General features: G+C 40.8%; 1 protein-coding gene across 2 annotated transcripts in view; it reads right to left on the bottom strand.

The window, feature by feature from the left end:
• LOC106801813 (GTPase IMAP family member 7-like) overlaps nt 1-25603 on the bottom strand; it is a 48769-nt gene that overhangs the window by 6233 nt on the left and 16933 nt on the right. Inside the window, exon 1 of one of the 2 annotated variants that reach the window (XM_014787646.2) lies at nt 434-540. The exons of the other annotated variant lie outside the window; for it this stretch is intronic. The gene's annotated coding sequence lies outside the window, so the exon portion shown is untranslated. Of the gene's footprint in view, nt 1-433; nt 541-25603 lie in introns of those variants that run through there. 2 annotated transcript variants of the gene reach the window in all.

The raw sequence follows: 25603 nt of genomic DNA, 5'->3' as shown, positions 1-25603 counted from the left end.
AACCCCTGGAGAATCACCACACTCTCTGGGATTCTGATTCTTTTTCAGTAAAAAGAGAGATTTAGACTGGGTGTCTGTCAATTGCCTTCCAGCTCTAAAGACCCGCCTTGGGGACACTAACCTCCTCTTCAGGGAAAAGGATGGGTTATCAGGCAGCACTCAATGTCTATCACAAGAGCAATTGGATGGAAGCAGCACTATTCAGCGAGAGTTTGTCCTGTTCAATAGGAGATGGATGGACGTTGTGCTAACACGTCTCCTTACTCCCCTCCCTGCCCTCCACCCCCACCACTCTGGAAGCATCCTCCTTGCTGTGCTGCTGTCACAGTACCGGATCCCTTCTCAGACCAGAATCCACCCCCATGCAGACTCCCTGTATCCTACTGTCCCTCACAGCTCTGTCGCTCTGGGGCCTCTTCCCAGCCAGGCTCACCTTCTTTTGAAGGAGGTCATGAGTTCTCAAGTTTTCTCCAAAGAAGCTCTTTAAAATGGTGCTTTTGCTTTAACTGTGGGGAAAAAAGTGTTTGCACCCTCTGAAACCTGAGTCAGGAAACTCAGATTGGGTGGAGCCAGTGAAGGAACTGTTTGCCTTTAAAGAGACAGAAATATTGTCTTATAATTTGGTGGGTACTTCAGTGTTGCCAAGTTGAAAGATTTTCTCCATGTGCCTGGTATCACACCAAAATTTCCCAAGCTATATTTTTTGTTTTGGGTTATAAGTGTTTATCTAAGAGGTCCTTTTTAAATGACCAAAATCTTGCCCGGAAAGCCATGCATAATGTCTCATCATCTTCTCGGGGTTGAGTGGGAGACTGGAGGGTGATTTGGGGAAGAAAGAAGTCAGCTATGTGGCTTGGCGTTTACAAGTTCAGAGCCTGGGGATCCTTCCCAGTGATTGTATAATATGGGTTCTTATTATAGTCTTTCAGGAAGGTCTCATGGTATCATTCAAAAGTTAATAGCTCTCAGGTACTAAGCCAGAAGGGTCTAAACCATTGGGAACCAAGACAAAAAGAGAAAGATGAGGCCTGGAAAAAATCTTCCAATGACCACTAGCTTCTCTAGTTTTCTTCAAATGGTTCTCGCAAGCTTGAAAGTATAAATGATGTGACAAGTAAAGATGCACCCAGAGAGAATACTCCACTTTCACTCCAAAATTTCCTACTTTCTCCTACTCCAGGCCCAGGCAGAGATAGATTTTCCCACATTGACCCAATGGATGGTACCATCTTGCTTCCGAAGTTTTTTTGAGATGAGAGGCAGGTTGTCAAACCTCTCATGGTTGACTAGCTGTTCCAGTTGTCTGTTGCATCACCATAAAAATATTACTTTTTTTTTTTTTTTGTGAGGAATACTAGCCCTGAGCTAACATCTGTTGCCAATCCTCCTCTTTTTGCTGAGGAAAACTGGCCCTGGGCTAACATCAGTGCCCATCTTCCTCTACTTTATATGGGACATCTGCCACAGCATGGCCTGATAGGTTTGTGCATAGGTCCAGGCCTGGGATCTGAACCTGCTAACCCTGGGCCACTGAAGTGGAGCGCGTGTAACCTAATCACTATGCCACTGGGTCAGCCCCTATTTTTTTTATTGTATATTTTATTTTATTTTATTATTTTTTTATTTTTAATTTTTTGTTTATTGCAGTAACATTGGTTTACAACATTGTAAAAATTTCACGTGTACATCACTACACCTCCACTTCTGCACAGATTACATCATGTACACCACCAAAACACCAACTACAACCCATCACCACACACATGTACCGAACCATCTCCTTCACCCCCCTCCCGCCCCCCCGCCCCCTCCCCGGGCAACCACCCATCCAATCTCTGTCCCTATGTGTTTGTTTATTGTTGTTATTATCTACTACTTAATGAAGGATATCATACGGTATTTGACCTTCTCCCTCTGACTTATTTCACTTCGCATTATACCCTCAATGTCCATCCATGTTGTCACTAATGGCTGGATTTCATCGTTTCTTATGGCTGAGTAGTATTCCATTGTGTATATATACCACAGCTTCTTTATCCATTCGTCCCTTGATGGGCACTTAGGTTGCTTCCAAGTCTTGGCTATTGTGAATAACGCTGCAATGAACACAGGGGTGCATGTACGTTTACAAATTGGTGTTTTCAAGTCCTTTGGATAAACACCCAGCAGTGGAATAGCTGGATCATATGGTAGTTCTATCCTTGATTTTTTGAGGAATCTCCATACAGTTTTCCATAGTGGCTGCACCAGTTTGCACTCCCACCAGCAGTGTATGAGAGTTCCCTTCTCTCCACATCCTCTCCAACACATGTTGTTTCCTGTCTTGTTAATTATAGCCATTCTGACGGGTGTGAGGTGATATCTCATTGTAGTTTTGATTTGCATTTCCCTGATAGTTAATGATTTTGAACATCTTTTCATGGGTCTGTTGGCCATCTGTATATCTTCTTTGGAGAAATGTCTTTCAGGTCTTTTGCCCATTTTTTAATTGGGTTGGTAGTTTTTTGTTGTTGAGATGCATGAGTTCTTTATATATTTTGGAGATTAAGCCCTTATCAGATGTATGGTTTGCAAATATCTTCTCCCAATTGTTAGGCTGTCTTTTCGTTTTGTTGATGGTTTCCTTTGCTGTGCAGAAGCTTTTTAGTTTGATGTAGTCCCATTTGTTTATTTTTTCTATTGTTTCTCTTGCCTGGTCAGACATAGTGTTTGAAAAGATGTTGCTAAGACCGATGTCGAAGAGCGTACTGCCTATGTTTTCTTCTAGAAGTTTCATAGTTTCAGGTCTTACAGTCAAGTCTTTAATCCATTTGGAGATCATTTTTGTGTATGGTGTAAGGTAAGGGTCTACTTTCATTTTTTTGCATGTGGCTATCCAGTTTTCCCAACACCATTTGTTGAAGAGACTTTCTTTTCCCCATTGTATGTTCTTGGCTCCTTTGTCAAAGATTAGCTGTCCATAGATGTGTGGGTTTATTTCTGGGCTTTCTATTCTATTCCATTGATCTGTGTGTCTGTTTTTGTGCCAGTACCATGCTGTTTTGGTTACTATAGCTTTGTAGTATATTTTGAAATCAGGGAGTGTGATACCTCCAGCTTTGTTCTTTTTTCTCAAGATTCCTTTACCTATTCGGGGTCTTTTGTTGTTCCATATAAATTTTAGGATTCTTTGTTCTATTTCTGTGAAAAATGTTGTTGGAACTTTGATAGGGATTGCATTGAATCTATAGATGGCTTTAGGAAGTATGGACATCTTAACTATGTTAATTCTTCCAATCCAAGAGCACGGAATATCTTTCCATTTCTTTGTGTCTTCAATTTCTTTAAGAAATGTTTTATAGTTTTCCGTGTACGGCTCTTTCACCTCTTTGGTTAAGTTTATTCCTAGGTATTTTATTCTTTTTGTTGCAATTGTAAATGGGATGGTATTCTTAATTTCTCTTTCTGCTACTTCGTTGTTAGTGTACAGAAATGCAACTTATTTTTGTATGTTGATTTTGTATCCTGCAATTTTACCATATTCGTTTGTTACTTCTAAAAGTTTTCTGGTGGATTCTTTAGGGTTTTCTATATATAAAATCATGTCATCTGCAAATAGTGACAGTTTCACTTCTTCCTTTCCAATTTGGATCCCTTTTATTTCTTTCTCTTGCCTGATTGCTCTGGCTAGGACTTGCAGTACTATGTTAAATAGGAGTGGTGAGAGTGGGCATCCTTGTCTGGTTCCTGTTCTTAGAGGGATAGCTTTCAGTTTTTCACCATTGAGGATGATATTAGCTGTGGGTTTCTCATATATGGTCTTTACTATGTTGAGGTACTTTCCTTCTATACACATTGTATTCAGAGTTTTTATCATAAATGGATGCTGGATCTTGTCAAATGCTTTCTCTGCATCTATTGAGATGATCTTGTGATTTTTATTCTTCATTTTATTAATGTGGTGTATTACGTTGATTGATTTGTGAATGTTAAACCATCCCTGCATACCTGGAGTAAATCCCACTTGATCATGGTGTATAATCTTTTTAACGTATTGTTGTATGCGATTTGCTAGTATTTTGTTGAGGATTTTTGCATCGATGTTCATCAGTGATATTGGCCTGTAATTTTCTTTTTTTTGTGTTGTCCTTGTCTGGTTTTGGTATCAGGGTAATGTCAGCTTCGTAGAATGAGTTAGGGAGCTTCCCCCCCTCCTCACTTTTTTGGAAGAGTTTGAGAAGGATAGGTATTAAGTCTTCTTTGAATGTTTGGTAGAATTCACCAGGGAAGCCGTCTGGTCCTGGACTTTTATTTTTGGGGAGGTTTTTGATTACTGTTTCAATCTCCTTACTGGTGATTGGTCTATTCAAATTCTCTACTTCTTCTTGATCCAGTTTTGGAAGGTTGTATGATTCTAAGAATTGATCCATTTCTTCCAGATTGTCGAATTGGTTGGCATATAGCTTTTCATAGTATTCTCTTATAATCTTTTATATTTCTGAGGTGCCTGTTGTAACCTCTCCTCTTTCATTTCTGATTTTACTTATTTGTGCCTTCTCTTTTTTTTTTGGTGAGTCTAGCTAAAGGTTTGTCAATTTTGTTGATCTTTTCAAAGAACCAGCTCTTGGTTTTATTAATTTTTTCTATTGTTTTTTTGGTCTCTATTTCATTTATTGCTGCTCTGATTTTTATTATTTCCCTTCTTCTACTGATTTTGGGCTTTGTTTGTTCTTTTTCCAGTTCCTCTAGGTGCATTGTTAGATTGTTTATTTGAGATTTTTCTTGTTTGTTGAGATAGGCCTGTATCGCTATAAACTTCCCTCTTAGAACCGCTTTTGCTGTATCCCATAAATTCTGGCATGTCGTATTTTCATTTTCATTTGTCTCCAGGTATTTTTTGATTTCTTATTTGATTTCTTCATTAACCCAGTCGTTGTTCAGTAGCATTTTGTTTTATCTCCACGTGTTTGTGGTTTTTCTGGTTTTCTTCCTATAGTTGATTTCTAGTTTCATACCATTGTGGTCAGAAAAGATGGTTGGTATTATTTCAATCTTCTTTAATTTATGGAGACTTGTTTTGTGGCCTAATATGTGATCAATCCTGGAGAATGTCCCATGTGCATTTGAAAAGAACGTGTATTCTTCGGTTTTTGGATGGAATGCTCTGTATATATCTACTAGGTCCATCTGTTCTAGTGTGTCGTTTAAGGCCAATGTTTCCTTGTTGATCTTCTGTTTGGATGATCTATCCGTTGGTGTAAGTGGAGTGTTAAAGTCCTCTACTATTATTGTGTTACTGTCTATTTCTGTTTTTATGTCTGTTAATAATTGCTATATATATTTAGGTGCACCTACATTGGGTGCGTAGATATTTACAAGTGTTACATCCTCTTGTTGGATTGTTCCCTTGATCATTATGTAATGCCCTTCTTTGCCTCTTTTTACAGTTTTTGTTTTAAAGTCTATTTTGTCTGATATGAGTACTGCTACCCCAGCTTTCTTTTCATTGCCATTTGCGTGGAGTATCTTTTTCCATCCCTTCACTTTCAGTTTGTGAGTGTCTTTAGGTCTGAAGTGTGTCTTTTGTATGCAGCATATATATGGGTCTTGTTTTTTTTAATCCAGTCAGCCACCCTATGCCTTTTAATTGGAGAATTTAGTCCATTGACGTTTAAAGTAGCTATTGATAAGTATGTACTTACTGCCATTTTTGAACTTTTTTTTTTCTCAGTGTTTTAGTAGTTCTTCTCTGTACCTTTCTTCTTCTATACAGAATTGATGGTCACTTTAGTTTGACCTCTGTCTGAAAGCTGTACTCTTTAACTCCCCTCCTCTCTCCTTTTATGATTTTGATATCATATCTAACCTCTTTTTTGTGCATTTGTATCCATTACCCTCTTATCATGGAAATAGATAATTTTTCCTATTTGTGGTCTTCTCTTTTCCCCTTAAATCAGTCCCTTTAACATTTCTTGTAGCACTGGTTTCTTGGTGAGAAACTCCTTTAATTTTTGCTTGTCTGGGAAATTTTTGATCTCTCCTTCCATTTTGAATGATAACCTTGCTGGGTAGAGTATTCTTGGCTGTAAGTTTTTTCCTTTTAGCACTTTAAATATATCATGCCATTCTCTTCTAGCCTGTAAGGTTTCTGCTGAGAAGTCAGCTGATAGCCTTATGGGGTTTCCTTTGTATGTAACTTGACATTCTCTTGTGGCTTTTAGGATTCTCTCTTTATCTTTAATTCTGGACATTTTGATTACAATGTGTCTTGGTGTGGGCCTCTTTGGGTTTATCTTGTTTGGGGCTCTCTGTGATTCCTGTACCTGGATGTCTGTTTCCTTCCTTAGGTTAGGGAAGTTTTCATCTATTATTTCTTGAAATAGATTCTCTGCCCCCTTGTCTCGCTCTACTCCTTCCGGGACACCAATAACACGGATGTTAGTGCTCTTGATGTTGTCCCAGAGGTCCCTTAGACCGTCCTCACACTTTTTAATTCTTTTCTCTTTTACCTGTTCACCTTGGATAATTTCTTCTAGTCTTTCGTCCAGCTCACAGATCCGTTCTTCTGTATCCTCGACTCTGCTTTTGAGTCCCTCTAATGAATTTTTCATTTCCAGTATTGTATTCTTCATTTCTGATTGGTTCTTTTTTATATCATCCATTTCTTTGTTGACATTCTCACTGAGTTCATCTATTCTTCTCCCCACATCAGTGAGCATCCTTAACACTCTTAGTTTGAACTCTCTGTCAGGTAGGTTGCTCATTTCTGTTTCACTTAGTTCCTTTTCTGGGGTTTTGTCCTGTTCCTTTACTTGGAATGTATTCTTTTGCCTCCTCATTTTGCCTCTTTCCCTGTGCTTGTGCCTACCTATTAGGTAGGTCAGCTACATCTCCTGCTCTTGGATAGGTGACCTTATGTAAGTGATGCCTTAGGAGGCTTCCAGTGTGCTTCCCTCAGTTCTCAATGTTCCAGGGGTGACCCCTATGTGGGCTACGTGTGCCCTTCTGTTGTTGCCTGTTTGCTCTCCCTGTTCACTCCCAGGGAGGCCGAGTTATGCTCCTGGCCAGCTGTTGTAATGCTCAGCTGCTTGTAGTTGTTGTGGGCCCTTCAGTCTCTTTATCAGCTGTGGGGAGCCCCAGCACAGTTGGCTGCAAGTTCTAATACCACATTTGTGTTGCAGTATTTCTTTTAAGTGAGTAGGCCCCCAGCGTGGCAGGTTGTTAGGCTCAGGGCCTTACAATTGCTGTAAGCCTCTAGCCTATTAGGTCTCTTGTCAGCTCTCTGAGGATTGCAGCTGGGTGGGGCTGGCCTCAGGCACAGGAGTACCCAATTGTTTCAGACTTTGGAAAGTGGGGCAAACCCCCTATGTGGGTCTTTGAGAAGCACAAGTCTTCTGCAGCTGACAAGCCCTGCCACCCACAGGTCCACAAACACAGTAAACACAGTCCTGCCCGGTGTGCACACCCGGACCTCCCCAAGTGGACCCATCCTTTCCACGGCGGAAGCCCCACCTGCTCCGCCACCACCCCACACTCTCCACCAGCTCCTTGTGGACACCCTGCCCCGCTAAAGTCAGCTCAGTTGCCAGGCTGCAGAGAATCCAGTCACCAATCTATGCAGGCCCACAAGTTGCCTGAGGGCTTGTTGTTGGGTAGGGCCAGTCTCTAGTGTGGGCTGCCTGCCCTGGCTGAGCTGTATTAAATTGGTGCTCTAGTGGGTGGGGCAGACCCTGGGTGAGCAGACCCCAGGAAGAACTCCAATGGCGTCTGTGTCAGCACGCCCACACCAGGCCACAACAATGGCTGCTGCCAATGTCCCAGTCCCTGGAGAGGTCTCACGCCTCACCGAGATGCACTCCGGGCCTATTAGGTGAGTCTCTTTTCACCACAGCACTGTGCACCTTTCTTTCTGGTGATTTTAGGTTGCTTTCTGAAATGCGTGAGTTTGCGTGTGGGGCCTTTAAGAGCCGGTTTTTGTTTCTTTGTGAACCGGGTTTTCTGGGGGTACTCCCCAATGTTTTAGTAGCAGGCAAAGTCAGATATTATGCCGCTCATCTCGATTGTGTTGGGTCCACAAAATGCCCACAGCGGGGGGCGCTCCCCGGCTCAGGACCCCGCGCCTCCAGGGAGGCTGCATACCTGTGAGCTGCTCCCGGTGGCCGTGCAGCTGGCGGCGTGTGAAGGCAGCGTTTTTCCTCTCCAGAAGGGAGTTTCTGACTCTTCTACCTCAGTTATGATTGTCCGTTGTTGCAGGAGTTCCTCTTATCCAGTTTTCAGTTCTGTCTCAGGGGTAATTTTTCCACGAGTAGTTGTAAATTGGCTGTGTCCGTGGTAGGAGGTGAGTTCCGAGTCTGCTTACGCCGCCACCTTGACTTCTCACCCTGATTGTATATTTTAATTCATTACATTGAAAAATTGGATTAGTCAATGCTCACGCTTGAGAGTAGGTACTAAGAAGACCAGATGTGGGCAGGAAGTAGCAGACAATAGGGTAGACACCCACAGAGTGAAGCAGCTAGATTTGGAAATTACGATGTTAAAGACCATACTACTGGTCCATATTATTGAGCCAATTATTGGTGTTAATGACTTGGGTCACCTTGAAGAGCCACAGGTGACAGTATTCTGACTTCTAATAAAGGCAGAGATTGGGACCAACAATGTAATTCACAAGGTCTGGCACAAAATGAAAATGCCAGGCCCTTGGTCAAAAATCATTAAGAATTTTAAGATGACATCAAGACAACATTAAAGCAAGTGAGGGGCCCTTCTAAGTACAGGGCCCTGTGCAACTGTACAGGTCACACACCCATGAAGCTAACCTTGACAAGGCTACATACACATGAGTCCAGAGGAGAGCCAGAACCACATCTGCTCAAAAGAGCTCCACCATTGCCCAGTTTCATTTCACTCTACATATTCCTTGAATGAAACTTGTCCTGCCAGAAGCTGCCTTGGATATTTTCCTGGTCAGCTAATTGGTTTCCCAAGTACTACACTTGGGCACACTGGTAAGTTCCTGAAAAGGAAGAGGGAAGTAGTTGGGATAGAATCCACAGATGCTATAGGGAATAGGAATTGGGTCTCAAATGGTAAGAGCTTTGAGGCCATTGGCCAAGAGGGAGCATCTGGCACATATCAGTCCCATCCTGAACCCTAACTTAGGAGTAATCTCACTCTGGGAGAATTTTGATAGGAGCCACGTTGCCCATATCTCTCCTGTAGTGTTCACTAGGCCATGCTCCTCATCCTTAAGAGCTCCTTTCCACTTCCATCTCTGCTGGGGGCCACCTGTCTCTCTGCTGCTGGTCCCCATCTGCAACTCCATGAAGTTTCCCGCTCCACCTAGGATGCTGCTCCTTCCACATAGTCAGAAGAAAAGAGATGAATGTGGAGATAGCCACAGCTTCCTTTTTACATTTTCCCTCTATTCTTTATGTGACACACACATGACAACGTGGATATAATGAATTTTCCAACAGGTTGTGGAGTTATTAAAAGACATTTCTTTAAATTCTGTGGGAGTCTGCCTTGTGCAGCTCAGGGCTTTTTCTGCTGCTATGATCTAGATAAATTCAAAGCTCAACTTATTAAGACATTGCAGAAAGAATAACAGGAGGTGAAAGCAAGGGCCCCTCACATTGTCGTGGTTCTTCCTCAAATTAACTATGTAATCTTTGTGTATCAGTTTCCTATTGCTGCCATAAGAAATTACCAAAAATTTATTGGCCTAAAACAATACAAATTTTGTGCCTTACAGTTCTGGAGGTCAAGAGCCTGAAATTAGTCTTACGAAGATAAAATGAAGGGATAGGCAGGGCTGGTACTTTCTGGGGCTCTAGGAGAGAATCCGTCTCTTGCCTTTTCCATCTTCTAAAACCTGCCAGCATTCCTTAGCTTGTGGTCACATAACTCCAATCTCTGAGGCCATCATATTGCTTCTTCCTTCTCTGACCTTCTTGCGTCCCTCATATAACTACCCGGGTGATTACATCTAGGGCACACCCAGATAATCCAAGACAATCTCTGTATCTCAAAATCATTAACTTAATCACATCTGCAAAGACACTTTTGCAAGAAGGTAACACTCACAGGTTCTGGGGATTAGCACACGGCTATCTTTTGGGGGGCCACTATTCAGCTGATCACATTTGGGTAAGTTAAACTGCGCAATTCACTTTCCTAATATTGAAATGGAGCACCTACTCCATAGGGTTGTTATGAAATTAAACAAAGTAGTATATATAAAGCAGTTAGAATGGTTATACTCAGATTATAGTAAATGAGTTATAAATGTTAGCTAGTAGTAGTAAGAGAACTCTTGATGCTAGTCTCAGATCATAGATTATCCTCCTTAAACTCACCTACTGTGGAATTCACACCATAAGTGCCTGTCTTAGTCAGCTGAGATGGCCATAACCAAATATCATAGACTGGGTGGCTTAGACAACAGAAATTTGTTTCTCACAATTCTGGAGGCTGGGAAGTCCAAGATCAAGGTTCTGGCCAATTCACTTCCCTGGGGAGGGCTCACTCCCTGGCTTGCAGATGGCCACCTTCTCACTGTGTCCACACATGGTGGAGAGAGGAAGCAAGCTCTGTGGTATCTCTTCTTGTAAGGGCACAAATCCCGTCATGAGGGCCCCACATCCATGAACTCATGTAAACATAACTACCTCCAAAACACCCCAACTCCAAATACCATCACATTGAGGGTTAGGGTCTCAAAATATGAATTTGGAGGAAAGGGCACACAATTCAGTCTATAGCAGTACCCAAATACATAAACAGAACTGAAGGCCCTACAGGGAGCGGTGGAAAGCTGGAAAACCCTTACTTCATGTTTTCTAACCACTGCAGAGGGGCTTGCCCTCCAGTTCTGAGAATGACTGTGTCTAATGAGCAAATACGAAAGTTCTAGGAGTCTGTTGATTTCTGGTTCAGTTTCTCATCCTTGTCTATGCATCTGAAAACAGTTCCCTCTTCAGTCCTTAAAAAAGAAAAATCACAAACTTCTGCCAGGAAACACCACTTCCTTCAGCCAGGGTCCATGCAGGGACAGACATTGGGCCTAACCAGTTTGTTGTTCAGCAAGAGGGTCAGCAGATCATGGGTGAAGAAAGCAGCCAGGGATATTGGAGCCCTCCATCCTGCCACCAAATAAAATTTCTTAGTTACTTCCACTTTTTAACAGTCTCCTTCAGGTTCACTACCTGGCTTTGGGTATTGCTCATGCTTTCCGGGTTTCCCTCCTTTACTCCTCCCCCAAATGGTACCTGCGTGAAAAGGAAAATTCAGCACTTCCACAGACTGTCTACCAAGGCAAGGGATCTGTATTAGTTATACCCCTGCACTCACAAGTCTTGGTTTCAATGCTCTCTGGCTCCCCCAATGCACAAGAAGGGCTGCCTCTTGCAGGCTGAGGGTGGCCTTGTAACAAAAGTGACACAAGTGCTGGCTGTAGACAGGTACTTGGGGCTGGATCCCTCAAGGGAAACATGGCTCAAACCCTCAGGAAATAAAAACCATGCCCCAAGAGACACTTTTGCTCTCCTCCACTCTGATATTTTTGGTTACTCTAATAATTTAGCTACAACCATTCATTCTCATTATCAAACAGGTCTCTGCTTTCTTCTACTGCTTGCCTGAAGACTCTGCTACAAGTTACCAGTCAGAATTTGTGTCTTCAACAGAGAAACTCCGTGGAAAAAACAGTACTAGGTACTCTGAACCACTGTTACTTCAAAAAGTAGACTCTTAGCAACAGGTTTCCAAGATGGCAATGCTTAGTCAACACTCAGACTGCACCGGTGAATGGAGCCAGGATTTCCAGGATTATTTCAGTCTGGAAGCAGATGTAATTCATGAAATCAGATGACTGACCCAAGGTCCAGCAGAACAAGAATTAATAACATAGGACTGAAGGAACTGATCAAGGAAATTTCATTGTGTTTGTTTGTTTGGAATATTGTTGATATTATTTTTTAATGTTATATTTTTATGGATATATGAGGAAAACTTCATATAAACTATAAACTATCTCTGGTCCACAAATTAGTAGACTTTGTATTTGTAAACTGGTATCAACTATTTTTAAATTTTATCTGATTTTCACTCACCCTCAGAATTCAAAAACAAATATTTCTACTGAGTTTCTTTTATGTTTCATGACAGTATAATCATTTACATAGGTTCAGGAAAAATCTATTCTCATTTTTACAAAGATACAATTGGAAAAACCAGTTCTCCACCAAGGCCATAACTAGAGTGTCGTATTTGAGAGTGATCTTCATTTAGTCAGGTAGAGCCAGGCCACTACTGAGGAGCAATGGTGGATGTCACATTTGGAGCTAATGCCTACAAAACCCTCCCAGGAAAACTCACATGACACCCAGCTTCCAGGGTCCCAGTCTCTCAGGTAGTAAGGAAGGCCACTCCGTGGCAGTTCAGGAACCTTAGAAAATCCTGGAGACCTCGTAAAGAGGGAAATTCACTGAAAGTTACAGGTACAGCATGCAAAATTTGTTGGAGAAAGTGTTTGGGTCTTGGTTTCTCACACTTGGGATAGAAGAGCGAATAACAGAGGCTCTTAAAGTCTGACTCAGGATTCATTTTGAAAATTTCCAAGAGAAGTCAATTCTTTGGAATTAGTAGCTCCTTAATACAGTTAGGCTCTAGAGTTGCTGAGCAAATTCACGAAAGCCTACCCAGTTAATTAAAATTCTTCCTGCATCTACGTAAATAATCAGGCCATGGATAATAAGAGCAATCTTCTAGGGATCAACAATAATTGTTGAATACTGTTTATGATCACGAAGTGGAGAATGCCATGAAAATGATCCAATATTTAGAAAGAGGTAAAAGAGGTTACTGAGTGTTCTTTCTGTGTGGTGCTGGGTTTTGACTATCATCTGAGATATTTTAAATTCTACAAGGACAGCGAGGTATTTTGCAGGTTTTTGTCTTAGAGACATGCAAATGATATTCTGTCCAGTGAGATGTATAACCCATAAGTTACATTTTATGACTGTCTTGGACACTAATCCTGGATTCTCAAATGCCCTTTGAATCAATTATAATATTTTACTGGTTCCCTCATTCATCAATGAGTTGAGCAAAATCTTTGACATGTGTTTATTTTACATTTTCACAAGAGTCATGAAATTGTGTTTTTGAAAATTGCACTCTCACAAGAAAGAGAGGGAGAAATGGCATGAGAAAGCCGTGGAGGTGGAAATATACTGGACATGGGCAGAGAACAGCAAACATTTTTGAGTGGGAGACCACCACCAGCATTTATTAAGGGCCTACTGTGTTCCAGGCACTGGCCTTTATATAATTCTCTTCTTCATTCCTTATGAGATTGTAAAACAGATATTAAAAGGAACCATGACTGGAAATTTAGGTAAGCAGAGCTCCACTGAAACACTGAATTAGATTGCTTCTCAAGGAGAGCAGTAGAGGAAGATTGGCCTTGAAAGAAAAGTTGAGGCAGATTGTAATGATTGTTGAATACCAGGCCAAGGAATGTGGACTCTAAGCTCTAGGCAGTAGAAGTCTTCCCAGTGACATGGGGAAACTATTTACATGGGTTTAACCTACTAACTACAACTAGGACTGGAAAGGAAGATACCAGCACATTTCACCCTCAAACTGCATACTTCACCACCTGCTATATGTTACATTGTGTCCTCCAATGATACGTTGAAGTCCTAAACTCTGGTACCTGAGAATGTGACCTTATTTGGAATAGGGTCTTTGCAATGTAATCAAGTTAAGATGAGATCATTAGGTGGGCCCTAATACGATGACTGGTATCATTATGAAGTGAAGGAAATTTGGACACAGATACACAAAGGAGAACACCATGTGACATTAGAGGCAGAGATTGGAGTGATGTATCTACAAGCCAAAGAATGCCCAGGATTGCCAGCAGCCACCAGAAGCTAGGAAGAGGAAAATGAGAATCCTCCCCAGAGGCTTCAGAGAAAGCATGCCCCGAAAACATCTTATTTTGGACTTCTAGCTTCCATAACTGTGCAACAATAAATCTGTTGATTTAAGCCACCGAGTTTGTGGTCATTTGTTACAATGGCCCTGGGAAACTAATTTAGATTTTGGTACCAGGAAGTGCCATACTGCTGTAAAAAATACCTAGTGGTTTTGAAATTAGGTACTGGACAGAGGCTGGAAGAATTTTGAGGCACATGATAGAAAAGTCCTAGATTGCCTTGAAGAGACTATTGGTGGCAATATGAACGTTAAATGTCCTTCTGGTCAGATCTCAGGCTGAAGTGAGGAACATGTTATTGGACACTGGAGGAAAAATGATACTTGCTATAAAGTGGCTGAGAAGTTGGTAGAACTATGTTCTACTATTGGGTGGAAAGTAGAACTTGTAAGCAATGAACTCAAATATTTAGCCAAGGAAGTGTCCAAGCAAAGTGTGGAAGGGGCAGCCTGCTTTCTCTTGGTTACTTACAATAAAATGCAAGAGGAAGGAGAGTGGAATGATGCACCTATAAGTAAAGGAATGCGAAGGATTGTAAGCAGCCACCAGAAACTCAGACGTCTCAAGAAAGGATCCTCCCCTAGAGCCTTCAGAGAGAGCAATTGGACTCCCTGAACTAAGAGACTATACATTTCTGTTGTTTTAAGCTACACAGTGTGTGGTGATCTGTCACAGCAGCCCTGGGAATCTAATACACCCCCTGTCTCTTTTCCTCCACCTTTTCTCCTGCCTGTTTTTGTTCCATCCTCATAACGACTCAAAGATCTCGCCTTCTGCATTACACAGTCTGATAAGTACAAATGTACTACAACATGTTCTTCCTCATTCCTCATCCACACATCCGGCCCAAATGGACCATGGAAGTCTCCTGGATGAGAGATGTTGGGTCTCTCTCAGGAGAATTTAGCTTTTCAATTCTCAGGGGAATTACGTTTTGTCAACAATTAATACAACACCAAAATAAAAACAGAAAAAATGTTTCTTTTAAAGAATAACAGAGGAAATTAAGTCCTGAGAGTGCAATTAAGGCCTCCTGAACCCTTAAGGGAACAAGTAGACTGCCAAGATGGTCTGAGCTGAGTAGGTTATAAGACCACCTCTGCCTAAAATCATGCCCCGGTCCCACCACCAAGAGTCAAGCTCATGACCTTACAGAATACTGAATGCACACAAAGAAAATTGTTTTATCTTAAAAAAAAAAAAAAGAGGTGGGCATTGTCCCTTTAAAATAAGACAAAACAAGCTTTAATGCATTTCAATATACAGGAGACTTTTCCCTAGGCTACACTGGCAGCACAGGATGACTACTCTGTCTGAGATGTTTAACAGCAATTTGCATCATTCTGTGGCCCAATCGCACTTGTTTTATTCCACGAGCTTCAGAAGTAGAGTCTCATGTCAGCACATCAGCACTGGGTGTCTCCCTTTAATACAGGAAGTGCAGTAAGAAGATAAGTGTGTGGGTCTGATTCTGCCACTATCAAGACCTATGGCTTTGGGCAAAAAAACTCATAACCCCTCCGAGCCCTACTAGCATCTTTATAGATAAGAAGATAGGGAAGTGTCAGATTGTCGAAGTTTGATGCCTGCCGTGGAACTGTATCATACAATAATTTGCTGCTGCTCTCAACACACCCATGGCTCCCTTCCTTACTCGTCTACCTAGACTTTTATTCCCATCCCTCCAAAACCCACAATATTTGCATTCATATCCCCTGAACTCTTAGCCACTCCATGATACCAGTGGTAGAAGAAAAGACTGCCTTGGAGAAGAGGAATCGGGGAAAGGATTCAGAGGCTGCCACAACTGCCTGATAGCGTTCGATAGCTTGCCTTCTTCCTGGGATTTGCAATTCAGTTTGCACAATTTCTGCTATTGTCTTCATTTCTTCCTTTTGGTTTCCATTTGCATCTTTTGTTGCTTCACTCCAATCCTCACATTAAGGGAGTGTTCTTAAGTGCTTTAATGCTAATGATAAATGCTATAAATAAAACTTTAACAAGGGATAAAGGGGACAATTGGAATGTATATTTCAGCATATCACAACATGACTTTTTTTTGTTTCTCATAATCCCTTATATTTTTGAGAAATGAGCAACAGGATGATTTTTTGTAAATTCACTTGTGCACAGAAAAACATGCATCCTGCCTCAGCCACAGCCATTTCCTGCCTCATCTCCTCTCGATTCTGTCGTACTCTGCACTTAGAGTTGTGGTCATGGCACAGGCTAGAACTGCCAGGTCACAGGGCCCATCTCCCCCTTATTTGTACCTGCTGAAGAGTTCAGAAGGGATGAGAGGAGAAAGGCTGGGCCAAGAAGAAATCTCACCACGGAGATCACGCTGAACTGTGCTCAGGCTCCTTTTCAGTTCCCTCCTCAGGCTGGTGCTGGCCTGAGGATGCAGCGGAAGAGTTTTCCTGTGAATCTCCAAACCCACACCAGGGCCTCATTCAGAGCAGGCACAACAGTTGCCATTTTGACAGTGACGTGAGCTAAGAAAAATAAACTCTGCTCTAAACTGGAATAGGTGCATATGGATGTTGCTGTCTTTCAAAATTCTAGCAATGAAGTTCTCAAAGCCTAAGTAGCCAATAAACAGCTGAGCAGCCTCAATATTTTTGACTATTGTTTATCATAAAGAAATGTAACTTGAGAATTGTATTTAAATGACTCATTTCTAAGCTGTGAGAGGCCATAAATGACTATTCGTAAATATAAGGAGACACCAACATTTCTCTTATCCTCTGCACGTAGAACATATTTGCATTTGGTGGAAAAGCAAGAACTCCAGCTAAAGATAGCAATCTGGAAGACAATGACAGCTGCCACCTAGGTCCCCATTTAGCAGTGTTTCATTCAACTACAGTGAAGAACAACAAGAAGGGAAAACTAAACTATACAAAATCCATGCACTCGGCAGGAAGAAAAGAAGAGGGGAGCTAGCAATGTGGCCAAAGTTTAGTCTAAAACAACTGACAGGATTTCCACTTCCAGAAAGGATCATAAGGAATCCTATAGGCTTATTACAGGTAGAATAACCATAACTTGTGAAAATTATTTTTTTTAATTTAAGACTCTAAAAGTTGTCCTAAGGATATATGGCAAATAAGGAAATGTTTATTTTTTTAAGCATCTACTAAATCTTGTAAGAACAGTGAGACTCTATGTGGTACTTGAGCCATGACCTACTTCCTCCTTCCCTAACCCACCCTCAGCTCAGCTTGAAGGAAACTCCATTCTGGGCAGATGTGACCAGGAAGATGGGGTCCCTCTCCCCTCAGCTACTCATCAAGACTGTAGTATCTTCCAATATGGGCAGACTGGCAGCATTATCATCCCCTCCCACTCTGAGTTGCAGAGACTAAACTCCTGGTAAGTGCAGCCAACAGCAATCGACTGCTCCTCTATTCATAGGGCAGAGGCTCTACCATAGGCACAATAGGCTAAAAATACTGGGGCCCTAACTGCCTCCAGCTCCCTCATGTGATGGAGGTTCCATGCTGAGAGAGGCAACCTGAGAAGACAATAAGCTACCTTCCTGTGCTCTGGGCCCAGAGCTGTGGCTCAGAGATTTTGTTCAGGATGAAAAGAAGTCTATAATATTGGAGAACTCCAAAGGTCTCCCCAAAGGAAATAACGTTATTTGAAACAGTATGTGGGAAGTTTAAGTCAAAGGGCACTCTTAAAAATAATGAAAATTTTAATGGTAAGCAATTTAGAGGAGGCTGAGAGCCATAAGAGAAACCATAGGCCAGCAAGTTTATCAGAGAGAACCAGGAAAAGAGACAGGTAAGAAGAGTCCTTCTAGGATCAGAGAAAACCTGAAAGACTGGCCACAAAAAGTACCCCTTCAAAGGAAGCAAAATTTAATTAGATCAGACTATGGAGCAATTTATGCCCAAGGGTACTGTCAAAACCAAGAGAGCAATCAGCTTGTACTTAGTAAGCCTAACAGCTGGGTGTAATACCAACAGAGACACACAGGTTAACAGAGAGGTTAGGAAAAGAGACTGTCAGAGAGAGCACTGCTTAAACTATTGTCATCCCAGGTGACTGTGTGCACACCCCAGGCTGCACTATCTGAGGAGGAACATCAGAGATTTCACACTGCAGGGGAAACAGACTTCACTAGAAGAGTCTAGCCCAGTCCCTAAACAAGTATGCAAAGAACAGCAAATCAAGCCCTAGAAAAGCAGAAGGTGAAGAAGTATCAGAATTGCTACTCTATATTACTTAAAATGCCCAGTTTCTTTTTTAGTGGATGGGGAATTGATTTATTTTTGAAAATTATTTCATGCTAACTTGAAAATATAAATTATCCAAGTAAAATGCCCAGTTTTTTAATGAAAACTATAAGACAAGAAACAAGAAAGTGTGATCTGGAAAAAAATCTGGAAAAAAATCAAGCAACAGAAACTGCCTTTGAGAGGGCCCAGATACTGGATTTAAAGACAGGGCTTCAAAGCCACAATTATAAATATGTTTAAAGAACTGAAGAAAAGCACACTTAAATAAATGAAGCCAGGATGACAACATCTCATCAAATACAGCATATCAAGAAAGACATAAAAATTATTTTTTAAAAATGATCAAAATAAAAATTGTGGAGTTGAAAAGTATAGTTGAAAATGAGAAATTTAGTCGAGGGGCTCTAATGGTAGATTTGAACCAGTGGAAGAAAGAATCAATGCATTTGAAGATATGACAGTTATAAACATATTTGAACTTAACAAGTGGGCCTTGAAACACCTGAAGCAAAAATTAACAGAAATCAAGGGGAAATAGACAATTTAACAACAGCAGTTGTAGACTTCAACGCCCCACTTTGAATAATGCATAGACCAACTAATCAAAAGGTCAACAAAGAAATAGAAGATGTGACCACAACACTATAAATCAACAAGGTCTAACATCAGACCACTCCACCCAACAACAGCAGAATATACATTCTTTTCAAGTGCACAAGGAACATTCTCATAAATAGACCATTTGTGAGGCTATAAAATAAGCTTCAATAAATATAAGAGGCTAGAAATCTTACACACTATGTTCTCCAGCCAACGTGGAGTGCAATTAGAAATCAATAACAGGGGCCAGCCTGGTGGCGTAGCAGTTAAGTGTGCATGCTCCGCTTTGGTGGCCCAGGGTTCACAGGTTTGGATCCCGGGCGTGCACGGATGCACCGCTTGTCAAACCATGCTGTGGCAGCATCCCATGTAAAGTGGAGGAAATTGGGCACGGATGTTAGCCCAGGGCCAATCTTCCTTGGCAAAAAAAAGAAGAAGATTTGCATTGGATGTTAGCTCAGGGCTGATCTTCCTCACACACAAAAAAGAAATCAATAACAGAAAACAAATTGGGAAATTCAGTAATATGTGGATAGTAAACAATACAGTCCTAAATAACCAGTGACTCAAAGAAGAAATCAAAAGGGAAATTATAAATACTTTGAGATGAATGAAAATTAAGAAACAACATAGCAAAACTCATGGGGTATAGATAAAGCAATGCTCAGAGGAAATATTATAGCTGGAAATACCTAGATTAAACAAAGGAGAAAGATCTCAAGCCAATAACCTAATATTCCACATTAAGGCAGTGAGAAATTAAGAGCAAACTAAACCTAAAGCAATCAGAAGGAGGATATAATAAAAATTAGAGTAGAAATTAATGAACTAGAGAATAGAAAAACAATATAGAAAACCAACAAAACTAAAACTGGGTTCTTTGAAAATATCACCCAACTGATAAATCTTTAGCTAGTTTGACCAAAAAAACATGAAAGAGAATTAAATTACTAAAATCAGGAATGAAAGAGGGGACCTTATTACTGAGCTTACAGAAATAAAACAATTATAAAGAAATATTATGAACAATTTTATGCCTCCAAAATTAGACAACTTAGATGGAATAGATAAATTCATAAACTACCAAAATTGACTCAAGAAGAAATGGAAAGTCAGAACAGATCTGTAACACATAAAGAGATTCAATTAGTAATAAAAAAATATTACCTACAAAGAAAAACTCAGGCCCAGATGGCTTCACTGGTGTATTCTACCAAACATTTAAGAAAATTAATACCAATTCTTCACAAGCTCTTCCAAAAAATACAAGAAGAAGAGCACTTTCTGACTCACTCTATGATGCCAGTATTATCCTGATACCAAACCAGAAAAAGACATCACAATAAATGAAAACTACTGACCAACATCTCTTATGACTATAGACACAAAAATCCTCCATGAAATACTAGCAAAGAGAATCCATCAATATATAACAAGGAGTATACATCATGACCAAGTGAAATTTATACAAGGAATGCAATATTGGCTTAACATCCAAAAATCAATTAATGTAATAAACCATATCAATAAATCAAAGTTGAAAAAAAAACACATGATCATCTCAATAGACCCAGAAAAAGCATTTGACAATATTGAATATCCTTTCAAAATAAAAACACTCAACAAACTAGGAAGAGAAAGAAACTTCTACAACCTGGTAAAAGGCATCCATGAATATCCCATGACTAGTACCATACTTTATGACAAAAGACTGAAAGCTTTCCTGCTAAGATTGGGAATAAGACAAGGATATCTGCTCTTGTCAATTCTTTTCAACTTTGTGCAGGAGGTTCTAACAAGGGCAATTAGGGAAGAAAAGACATTGTTCAAAAACAAGATGGAGAGGGATGCAAGGACAGTTCAACATCCACAAATTAAACAATGTGATACACCACATTAACAAAATAAAGGATAAAAATCATATGATCATCTCAAAAGATACAGAAAAAGCATCTGACAAAATTCAACATCCTTTCATGATAAAAACCTTCAAGAAACTGGGTATGGAGAAAACATGCCTCAACATAATAAAGGCCATATATGACAAGCCCAAGGCTGACATCATACCCAACAGTGAAAAGCTAAAAGCTTTTCCTCTAAGATCAAGAAAAAATACAAGGATGCCACTCTTTATTCAATACAGTAATAGAAGTCCTAGCCAGAGTAATTAGGCAAGAAAAAGAAATAAAAGGCATCCAAACCAGAAACAAAGAAGTAAAATTGTCTCTATTTGTCGATGACATGATTTTATATACAGAAAATCCAAAAGACTCTACCAAAAAACTGTGAGAACTAATAAGCAAATTCAGTAAAGCCATAGGATACAAAATTAACACACAAAAATCAGTTCTTTCTCTACACTAATAATGATTTATCAGGAAGAGAAATTAAGAAAACAATCTATTACAGCAGCATCACAAAGAATAAAATACCTAGGAATATACTGAACCAAGGAGGTAAAAGACCAGTACACTGAAAACTATAAGACATTGATGAATGAAACTGAAGAAGACAGATAAATGGAAAGATACTGTGTACTCACAGATTGGAACAATTAATATTGAGAAAATCTCCATACTATCCAAAGTGATTTACAGGTTCAATGCAATCCCTATCAAAATTCCAATGGCATTTTTCACAGAAATAGAAAAAACAATCCCCAAACTTGTATGGAAACTCAAAAGGTCCCCAATAGCCAAAGCAGTGTTAAAAAAGAAAAAAGCTAGAGGCATCACACTTCTTGATTTCAAACTATATTACAAAACTATACTAATGAAAACAGCATGGTATTGGCGTAAAAACAGACACTTAGATCTACAGAACAGAAGAGAGACCCCAGAAATAAACCCATGTATTTATAGTCAATTAATTTATGACAAATAAGCCAAGTATATATACAATGGGAAATGGATAGCCTCTTCAATAAATGGTGTTGGGAATACTGGATAGCCACGTACAAAAGAATGAATTGGGACTCTTATCTTACACCATACACAAATATCAACTCAAAATGGATTAAGACTTGAACATATGAGCTGAAATCATAAAACTCCTAGAAGAAAACAAAGGTGGTAAGCTCTTTGACGTTGCTCTTGGCAATAAGTTTTTGGATTTGACACCAAAAGCAAAGGCAACAAAAGCAAAAATAAACAAGCAGGACTACATCAAATTAAAAAGCTTCTGCACAGCAAAGGAAACCATCAACAAAACGAAGTCAACCTATGGAACTGGAGAAAATATTTGCAAGTCATATGTCTGATAAGGGGTTAATATCCAAAATATACAGGGAACTCATACAACTCAATAGTTAAAAAACAAGAAATCCAATTGAAAAAAATGGGCAGAGGAACTGAATAGACATTTTTCCAAAGGTATACCAATGGCCAACAGATACAGGAAAAGATGCTCAACATCACTAATCACTAATTATCAGAGAAATGCAAATCAAAATCACAATGAGAAATCACCTCATACCTGTTAGACTGGGTACAGATGACGGGATCAAGATGATATGGTACATATATATCATGGAATAATACTCAGCCATGAGAAAGAAGGACATCTTGTCATTTGCTACAACATGGATGGACCTCGAGGGCATTTGCTAAGTGAAGTAAGTCAGAGAATGACAAACACTGTAGGATATTACCTTTATATGTGAAATTTTAAAAAGCTGAACTTATAGAAATGGAGAGTAGAATGGTGGCTACCAGGGGCTGGAGAGTGGGGAAATGGGGGGATGTCAGTCAAAGAGCACAAACTTCCAGTTATAAGATGAATAAGTTCTGGGATCTAATGGACAGCACAGTGATTATAGTTAATACTACTATATTATACACTCGAAAGTTGTTAAGAGAGTAGATCTTAAATGTTCTCACCACCAAAAAGAAATGGTAATTATATGACGTGATGCAAGTGTTAGCTAATGCTACGGTGGTAATCATTTCTGCAATATATAAGTGTATCAAATCAACAGATTGTGCAATTTAAAGTGACACAATGTTATGTATCAATTATATCTCAATAAATCTGGGGGAATAAAAACAAGGTGGAGTTCAGTGAGAGTTGGGTTCTTCAAACAAGGTGGAGTTCGGTGAGAGTTGGGTTCTTCACTAGAGACAATGAGCTGGCAAGAATGGGTGAAAATCAGACACCAGCCCATCAGCTTCAGATTTAGTTAATCTCCTCACTACATACAGGAAAGTCAATTTCAGAAAGTTTAAGTGAGTTAGGCAAGATCACATAGCTTGTTAATGACCTAACCAGGCCCAGGGTCCATTGCACCATGATCCTGTCGTAGCCTTCTCTCCACACGGCGATTGGCCATTTTACACACCTTTCTCATGACCCTCTTGAGGGGAAAGACAGTAACGTGGGTTGGAGATGCCAACAGAGATGGCTAGACTAAGACTTGTATGACAAATCTCCATCCTCTACCTGCTGTCCTATTTTTAACAGCAGGAAAAGCTTCCGTTTCATGAGAATGATGAGATCTGCATGTGATGTTCCTGGCAGATAAGGCCGCACTGGTAGCACTGTCCACACTGACGTCCAGTCAAGGATTCCTCTCAGGATTCCTGTCCTGGGGAAGGAGACCCTCAAGAGGCCATTTCATAGGAAAAGACCTAAAAAGCAAAAGGAGATAAGATTGGTGGTCAAAGGCCAGAAGTGAGAACAGGCTCAGAAACCTAAAATGCTCTCCCCTCTTGGGAGACAGAATGGTGGTGTCACAGGGACACTCTGGAGGTGTCACAGGGATCCCCTGCCCTGTTGGGGACAAGATGTTGGTGTCACAGGACCTTTGAGAACATCACCACAGTCCAAAGCAGGGAGTGAGTTTCACAGTGGAAACATCAAATACCCACCACTGGTGGATGTTTCTGTCTCTTTAAGTCATCACCACTGGGCCCTCCCTCCCTGAGCTGTCTGAGCTCTGAAGTCTCAGGAGCTGGGAGACTTCTTGTTTTGGGAGGAAACAGCCTGCGTACTCACCACCAAAGGGAAAGCAGTAGGTCAAGGGCTTCTCAGAGCCAGCCTCAGAGCCTGTCACCAACTCTGCAGGAAAGGTGAGCCCAAGGGAAAGGGAGCTGGCCGGGAAGTAGGACCTGTGAGGAATTCAGTGCCTGTATGAGCTCGCTAAGGGAGCACCTACACTCCCCTAGGTACGAGGTGGGCAGCAGCACCTAGAAAGAATAACTTCACATTTCCTGGTTTTTAAGGATGTTCTGAGTTTCAAATAGAGTAAGATCCGAAGAAGTGGGAAGTATCTTCTCCAGCTCTGGAGAGCACACAGTCTTACCAAATCCTCTCTCCTTCCCTACTCCCCTAATAAATAAGGAAGGTGTTTGCTAGAACTGCTTCAGGGAACAAAACATACTTTAGAAGGCAGAAATACTCCACTGATGCAAATTCAGCAAATGCAAAAAACATTTCCGAGGGCACATAAATGAATCTAAACTCAGCACAAGTTACAAAGTGAAATTCTGTATATATCTGAACTGAATCCTCCTAAAACTCTCCACTTTCCTCAGCACTGTCCACAATCGGGTCTCATAGGAGACATCTAAGGTTATGAAGCTGGTCTTCAGACCCTTGCCCTACGTTTGCCCTTACACATCTGCTCCCCAATCTAAGCCTCCCAGGGCTCTGTGGGCTGCTGAGCCACCTCAATGTCCTCATCTCGTCTCATCTGTATAATGAAGGATGAGCTGGAATAATGGATTCATAAACTCAGATCATGGACTGAATGCATTAGAATCAGTGTAGAGGGGGGTACTTATTTTTTTAACGTGCAGATATGTGAATCAAAATCTCTAAGAAACATTCATTTTAAAGAATCCCCTAGATAATTCCAAAGATAGTTTAAGAGCACTGGACTAGATAAATAAACTCCAATCCCTTGGAGTTTTAAGATCATAGGATTTGACATGTTTTACATTCTTCAGTAACAATACGCCTTTTGCACCCCCAGATTTGATCTCTTACGAACTTTGGTAGAACTTTTCAAATCCCATTCCAAACTCCATGGGAAGTTCCAAATGGCCTACCCAAGGGTTCTGTGAATTACCTGTAGCAGGCTTACTCATTTCCATCTTTGACAAGGACTTGTTGCTTTACCTAAATTCTTTTTCTTTGCTCTAATCTTGTGGCTGTTTCTTCATTTCTGCTCTGCTGTCAATTATGGGATCTTGTTGATTTATACACACAAAATAATTAATCACAGGAGGCCCGTGGGGTGAACTTTACCGAAGGCTTGGGGAGGTGGCAGGGGACCTACTGCAGAAACACGAGCACTTTGGATTGGGGACCAGGCAAACCTGTCATCTAGGTCCTTTCGCCAGAGACACGTTATTCAGCCAGTCTCAGCCTTTGCTTTCCCTTGTGTGGAGCCCGGGAGAGGGAACACAGTCACCTGCAGTAACCAGGTGGATGACAGGAAGAGGTAGAATTTCAAATGGACGATGAGCACAGACAGGACTCAGACAGAATGTGTGAGAGGATGAAGGGTCACACGAGGGACAGCACAAGGCAGGTTGGGAAAGTCCCTGAAGTCTGCTCTTTGTGGAGAAGCTCATTGAGTTGAGGGAGTGGTTGGAACTGAGGCTGGAGACGCAGATGGAGGAGAGACTGTGCACTTGTGATAGGGAAAACTTGCTCATGGGATGTTTACTGTTGAATTGGATATCATGACTTTACCTTGAGAAGCCTCATATTTGAGACCAGAGCACCAGGAGTTGGAGGGGAGCATCCTAGTGTTTCCAGC

The sequence above is a fragment of the Ceratotherium simum genome, chromosome 1, assembly GCF_057802395.1.
Source record: "Ceratotherium simum simum isolate JZ-2026a chromosome 1, ASM5780239v1, whole genome shotgun sequence".
Lineage (NCBI taxonomy): Eukaryota > Metazoa > Chordata > Mammalia > Perissodactyla > Rhinocerotidae > Ceratotherium > Ceratotherium simum.
Note: the sequence above shows the minus strand (reverse complement) of the source record. Positions and strands in the feature narration are given on the sequence as shown.